Here is a 6,036-nt window from a genome sequence, read left to right as displayed (position 1 = left end):
TCCAATGCTGGCTGTGTCCAGCTTTTGCACCCAGCTGTTTTGTGCAGGGATCAGATAATTCAGACTGGAAACAGTCTGAATCCAGGGTTAGCTGTCCTGGGCAGGACAAAGCTGGCACCCACGAGAACAGTGCGGTAGCCCGGGAGGGGGGCAGTGATGATGGTAAGAATAAATAACAAATAATTATTAAGTCTTGTGTCTCTGCCAAGTGCTATTCATGCACCCTATTATTGAATCTTCACCAGAGTCCCAACAGGGGTGAAACCCTGGTGGGTCCCATGGTTCTACGGAAGCTTGGACAATTTAACTGCCTACCTGGATTTCCACACCTATACAGACTCCCCTCCCCAAACCTGTGGCTGGGACCAGTCTCCTACTTCCAGCTGTTGCAGCCATTAATAAATAAATTCATTTTGGTGCAAAAATAATTAAAATTCATACATATAAGGAGGCCTTCCAAAAGGTCAAATAAAATGGGTTTTCTGAAAAAATAAATAAATAAATAAAATGGATTTAAAAGACATTTTTGCAGCAATATACATTCAGGTTTTTTTTTTTTAAATATTTATTTTATTTTTATTGCAAAGTCAGATATACAGAGAGGAGGAGAGACAGAGAGGAAGATCTTCCATCTAATGATTCACTCCCCAAGTGACCGCAACGGCCGGTGATGCACCGATCTGAAGCCAGGAACCAGGAACCTCTTCCAGGTCTCCCACGTGGGTGCAGGGTCCCAATGCATTGGGCCGCCCTCGACTGCTTTCCCAGGCCACAAGCAGGGAGCTGGATGGGAAGTGGAGCTGCCGGGATTAGAACCGGCGCCCATATGGGATCCCAGTGCGTTCAAGGCGAGGACCTCAGCTGCTAGGCCATGCTGCTGGGCCCTACATTCAGGTTTTAATCTCACCGTTCCATGAACTTTATTACAATCCCATCTTCTCATTTAAGCTCATCTGGCTCCTTCTTCAATGTAGTCTCTTGGGGGCTCCAAGCTTCTGCACTGAGAGGCAGAAGTCCTGCAAGGTCATGTGGGAAGAACATCCCATCCTAGGACCATGGCTTGGTCTCTGTCCCAGGACTGACCTTGTCCTTCCAAACTCCATTTGAAATTTGACTTTACCCTCCAGAACCCCGAGGCTATTTGAGTAGTCCACGCGGGAATTACCCTCTCTCCATCGGCTGAGAACATGGTGGGAAAGGGGACTACAGGCTGTAGGAGGAGAAACTGCCAACAACATTCTGCAGTCTAAGATACCTTCATCATCACTATCGTCGTCATCATCTTGGCAGATTTAGGTCCCTGCACACGGACCTAAATCTTGGACCAAGTGTCCTGATCCAGAGCTTCAAGCTTCCTATCTTCATATTCTGTTCTATTCTCCCAGCCCTTGGCCACACTCTCAGTGTCCAAGGTCATCCCACAACATTCTTGACAAACTACATCACCCTTGCCTCCACTCCCTGGGTTGTGAAAGCTTTAGGACCCATCTCTGTTCTCCCCCTGTCGAGTCCTGACTGTAGAAGACACACCCAAGTGCTCCCTCACTCTCCATGGGCTCCCCTGTGGAGTCAATGCCACAAAACTCATCTTTGATGAGCAAGCCTCATCTCACTTCTTGGCCTGCAACAGCTTGGGAGGGGCCAGGCAAGCTGTTGGCACCCAGGCAGGGTGGCACAATGAGCCTGAAGCTCCTGTGCCCAGGTTGGACACCCACAGGGTCCACTGCTTCCTGCCTCTAGTGCTACGACCTCCACAGTGTCCCTTACATTTCCTCCATTTCTCCCAACAACAGTTTACATAATTTCCCTACCCTGTGGGACTCAGGTTTCCTTTCTCCCCGATCTCAGCTTCCCATGGTTTGAATGTGGACCCTGTAGTCCATTTTGGAATTCTACCTCTGGCCTGACAGCATCGAGGGCACTTTCCATGTAGCCAAAGGAATTGCAGGGTGGGAGTGGGCGGCTCAGAGAGGAGCACCCCGCCTCACTGGCTCTGGCTCTTCCTCCTGCTCTCTCACTCTTTCGCTTTCACCCAGGGGATGGTACACAAAGGAGAGACCCCAGCCTCTGGAATAGACATCAACATTTGCTCCTGATCACCGGCCTCATCTCGGGGACTCTGACAGTGGCAACACAGCCTGCTGGGAGATCCCCACTCTCAGGTCTTGTCAGAGTGGTTGATCCCGGTCAACATTCCTGATGCCTCTTTCACGCTCCCCCAGACCACCGACTCCAACTCAAGCGTAAGACATGCTGTGTGTCTGCTTCCACCTTTTGTAGCAGCCATGCTTAAAATATATAAAATAGGTGAAAGCAATTGCAATACTGTCACTTATTTAACCTATCATATCCCAAACACCATTTTGATGTGTATTCAATCTCTTTAAAACACAAGATGCTGTCTGCGGGCTCGCCCTCCCCCAGCCACCTCAGCCGGCGAGCCGACAACCGGGTCTCCTCCCCGCAGCAACACGGCGTCTCCCGCTCGCCGCGAAGATGGGCTTCCCCGCCGCCGCCGCCGCCGCCTCCGGCCGAGCCCCGCCGCGCCCGCGGCTCGCGGCCGCCATGCAGTTTATGGTGCTTTTTAGTCGTCAGGGGAAGCTTTGACTGCAGAAATGGTATGTGCCACTGTCAGACAAAGAGAAAAAAAAGATCACTAGAGAACTTGTTCAGACCGTCTTAGCACGGAAACCGAAAATGTGCAGCTTTCTCGAGTGGCGAGATCTGAAGATTGTTTGCCATGGAGGACCAGGACAATGAACTCATTACCCTGGAAATAATTCATCGCTATGTGGAGTTACTTGACAAGTATTTTGGCAGCGTGTGTGAACTTGATATTATCTTCAGTTTTGAGAAGGCTTACTTTCTTTTGGATGAGTTTCTTGTGGGAGGAGAAGTTCAAGAAACATCCAAGAAAAATGTCCTTAAAGCCATTGAGCAGGCTGATCTACTGCAGGAGCCACGGCACGAATATTTTAATGTCCCTGTGTACTAACTGACTACGCGTCGTGTGTGCAAAATTTCACAGAGGAAATAGAGCTGATGTACTTATGAAAGAAAATCCCCTCAGCTTGGTGACTGGTTACCTTGTATGAGAGCTCTGGTACCTTTACCGTTGTTGTTTTCTCCTGTTCCTATTCCTGACTCATCTGTTTTATTTTCATTATATTCGTCAACTTGATATTGCTTATTCCTCTACAGTTCACTAATTTCTTCTCAACAAAAATATGGCCTATGAATGTCCTGAGTTAATTTCTATCTTAAACACATACATATTGTCATTAATAAACCACCTATGATTAATCTAGAGAAGAAGTCCTCGCCCTGAACGCCCCGGGATCCCATATGGGCGCCGGTTCTAATCCCGGCAGCTCCACTTCCCATCCAGCTCCCTGCTTGTGGCCTGGGAAAGCAGTCGAGGACGGCCCAGTGCATTGGGACCCTGCACCCGCATGGGAGATCCGGAAGAGGTTCCAGGTTCCCGGCTTCGGATCGGCGCGCACCGGCGGGTTGCGGTCACTTGGGGAGTGAATCATCAGACGGAAGATCTTCCTCTCTGTCTGTCCTCCTCTCTGTATATCTGACTTTGTAATAAACCAAACAAAATACAGCTCAAGTGCCAGGTCATGATAAGCAATGCCATGATCCATGGTGTGCATTGGCTTTCAAATGTCAGGACCAAGATAAACACTCTTTAATGTGATTGTGCTTAGTCTATGTGAGCTAATGTCTCCTAATATACCACACCAAAGAATATGTGGAAATAATACAAGAAAGTGAGATTAATTTGATTATATAACATATACAGTTAGAACACTGCATTTTTAAGAAAGTTTGCAGTGCCACATACATGCCATCACTTTCATGCTGGGTTGTATCACACTGCCCCTCCAGGGACTTTGAGAGAGCTGTTTCAAGTCCTTTAGGCAGTATCTGCTGCTCAGTGGTAGCCCTTTCCAAACGTTGCAGAGTTCATTCATATAGCTCAAAAATTCTGATAGCCTTAAAGCCTAAACATATTTTGCTGGTTGTTGCTTTCTAATATTTTGAGTATTCATTTCACTACTGCTTTGTTAATTATATTTCTGAATGTTAAAACTTTTAATAGCACTATTACATATGCTTTTAAATAAAACATAGCATATTATAAAAGGCAAAGTACTAAACAGCTCATTGTTTATATGAGTTAAATAAGTTGTCATTAAACAGTAACTTCAAGATGGTTGAACTAGTTAACCAGTGGAAGAAAACCTATGAAAATGTGTTTTGACCAAGAATTTGGGCCATCTTCTGCTGCTTTCCCAGGGGTTTTCGCTGAGAGTTGGATTGCAAGTGAAATATAGCCTGAGCTCCAACTGGCATCCATATGGGATTCTGGTGCTGCAAGAGGAGGCTTAATTCACTGTTCCCTAATGCTAGTCCTTAGATCCTAAACAAATGGTACCAATCAGCCCCTCCCTGTCAATGACAGGTTCAGGGCTACCCAATGATTCCCTGCCCCTGTTCCATGGCGGATGAGAGTGAGGTATAAGACACCTGCAGGGTTTTCCTGGGACAGACTATGATGCCACGTTATAAAAGAGGCAAGGACCTTCCTGCTGTAGTCAGGCCACATGAGCCCTATGAGACCCTGACATCACCATCAGCCTTGGGCAAACACGGGGGCCAGGCTGGCTCTGTCACAGAGAGGTTTTGCCCATACTGCTGGTCCCCTAAAAGGAAGACTGAGAAGGCAGCTCCTGCAAGCATGTTCTGGGCAAGACAACCCAGCCATGGCAACACACGCTGGGGAGGCAGGCACATCATCAGCTGGGGAGGCAAGCACCCAAACTCATGCCTGAGGCTTCCTCTGTCCTGGGGGAGCTATGCCACAGATGCAGAGTCAAGCATGAAAATCAGGAATCCTGTCTGCTGGCATCCTCCCCCCATCACCACTAGAGCAAGTAAACATCTCTCCAGCACACACATATGGGAGAAATGTCACGTTCCTATTTCTGTTAGCTCTAGCTACATCTGCTCTGGGTCCCTATGCACCTAGCACATGGCACTCACTCAGAGCATCATCAGACTGTCCCTGTATTCCATCCCGTAGACTTATGTTAGAATTCTGAGCTTTCGTGCTAGCTTCGGCAGCACATATACTAAAATTGGAACGATACAGAGAAGATTAGCATGGCCTCTGCGCAAGGATGACACGCAAATTTGTGAAGCATTTCATATTTTTTAAGAACTCGCATTTACTTTTACCATATTGGTTACTCATTACTATGTCAATTAATTCCATAATGATGTAAATTTGTGCTGATGGTATGTTGGGGTGTTTAATTGATCGGGATGATACTCTGCTGGCTCTGTCTTCAGACCAGAGAGAGTATACCTAAGAAGCCGTTGAACTTGACTGGACAATAAGATGATGGACTCTATGTTTGGTATATGCTTGCAATGGGGGAATCTCAACTGAACTTGAACTGTGGTTATGCAACAAGGTGGAGAAATCCACCATGGTGGGAGGGTTTGGGGAGGGGTGGGGAGAATCCAAGTACCTATGAAACTGTGTTACATAATACAATGTAATTAACGAATTAAAAAAAAAAGAAAAAAATAAATAAAACATACACCAAAATAAAAAAAAAAAAAAAGAATTCTGAGCTTTCTTGCCATTGGGAAGCCAGACAGGAAATAGGGTTCTGAGGGCCCAATGTGAGGACTTCCTCCAACTACTTGTTCCATGAAGACCCTCATGGGGGTCATTCCACTGACTACAATCATGACCTGGCTGCCACAGGTCTCCACTACACATGGGAGTGCCCCCAGAGACTTCCTCTAAGACCCTGCTACTCCCAGCTTCTCACTGTTCCATCAGCTGTTAGCACCTCTCCAACAGTCCTTGCCTGGAGGGCAACCCAGCACAAGTCTCTGCCCCTCCTTGGAGCAGGACTCTAGGGCCTCAAGATCTTTGCAAAGCCACCTCCCATTTCTTGTTGGGAGGAGCAGAGGGTAACAACCCAGCTCCCATCCCACTTATACATTGTAATA

The 6,036-nt window shown here is 47.2% G+C and overlaps 1 non-coding gene and 1 pseudogene across 1 annotated transcript; both read left to right on the top strand.

The window, feature by feature from the left end:
* The first annotated feature begins 2,565 nt into the window (after positions 1-2,565).
* On the top strand, positions 2,566-3,308 carry LOC118758214 (AP-1 complex subunit sigma-2-like; annotated as a pseudogene).
* Positions 3,309-5,117: 1,809 nt separating this feature from the next.
* Positions 5,118-5,224, top strand: LOC131483139 (U6 spliceosomal RNA). Its single transcript, XR_009247548.1, has one exon. It is a non-coding gene; the product is annotated as a U6 spliceosomal RNA (small nuclear RNA).
* The last annotated feature ends 812 nt before the right edge of the window (positions 5,225-6,036 follow it).

This window comes from Ochotona princeps, chromosome 23, assembly GCF_030435755.1.
Source record: "Ochotona princeps isolate mOchPri1 chromosome 23, mOchPri1.hap1, whole genome shotgun sequence".
NCBI lineage: Eukaryota > Metazoa > Chordata > Mammalia > Lagomorpha > Ochotonidae > Ochotona > Ochotona princeps.
Note: the sequence above shows the minus strand (reverse complement) of the source record. Positions and strands in the feature narration are given on the sequence as shown.